Genomic DNA, 1,248 nt, shown 5'->3' with positions numbered 1-1,248 from the left:
GACAGGGCAAGATATGACAAAATAATCATTTATAAATTATCATTTATAAGGGCTCATGAGGGAGGGGAAAAATGAGGAGCTGATGCCAGGGGCTTAGGTGGAGAAAAAAATGTTTTGAGAATGATGATGGCAATGTACATATGTGCTTTACACAATTGATGTGTGTATGGATTGTGATAAAAGTTGTATGTGGCCCTAATAAAATGATAAAAAACAAACAAACGATAAACTAATGCAGTGCTGGGAGTGCTCATTCACCTGTGCCAAGAAGTTTGGAAGATAGCTTCCAGGCCCAATAACTGGAAGAGATTCATATTCATTCTCATGCCAAAGAAAAAGGATTCAATGGAATGTGGAAATTAGTAATAATATCCTTAATGAGACATACAAGTGCAGTTTTGCTGAAGATAATTTAAAAATAAATAAGGAACTACCAGAACTTGAAGGTGACGGCAGAAGAGGATGTAGCATGAGGGATGTCATTGTAGATGTCAAATGAATCTTGGTGGAAAGCAGAGAATACCAGAAAGATATTTACCGGTGCCTTATTGATCAGGAAAAGGCATTCACCTGTGTATTGTGACAAAGCATGGATAACATCGTGAAGGATGGGCACCCCAGAGCGCCCCATTATGTTCACGCGGAACCTGCGTGTAGATCCAGAGGCAGTCAGTCAAGCAGAACACGGGGCGACCGCAGGGTTTAGCTTCAGGAACGGGGTGCATCAGGGGCTGTGTGCTTTCACCATGCAGATCAATCCGCAGGGTGAGAAAACAGTCTGAGAAGCAGAACAAGGCTCATTGACAACCTGGGATGCGCAGACGACGCCACCTTGGCGATTAGAGTGCAGAAGACGTGCAGACTGAATGACGAAGCTCATGCTGCCGAGGATGGCGTTTTCCTTGGACCGCATCAACACCCATGGACGCAGTCATCAAGAAATCAAATGATGTGTAACATTGGGCAGATCTACTGTGAAAGACCTTTAAAATGTTAAAAAAGGAAAAAAAAAAAAAAAGAGAAAGATGTGCCTTTGAGGACTAAGGTGCCCCGGACTGAAGCCATGGTGTTTCCGGTCGCCTCATTTGCACGCAAAAGTTGGACAGCAAATAAGGAAAACCAAAGAAGAAAAGAAGATGTGATGCCTTTCAATTTGGCGTGGGCAAAGAAGCTTTTTAAAAAAATCATTTTATTAGGGGCTCATACAACTCTTATTACAATCCATACATACATCAATTGTGTAAAGCA

The sequence above is a fragment of the Echinops telfairi genome, unplaced genomic scaffold, assembly GCF_000313985.2.
Source record: "Echinops telfairi isolate 266 unplaced genomic scaffold, ASM31398v2 ScPeMD7_70;HRSCAF=299, whole genome shotgun sequence".
NCBI classification, from domain to species: domain Eukaryota; kingdom Metazoa; phylum Chordata; class Mammalia; order Afrosoricida; family Tenrecidae; genus Echinops; species Echinops telfairi.
This window is presented reverse-complemented; position numbering follows the sequence as displayed.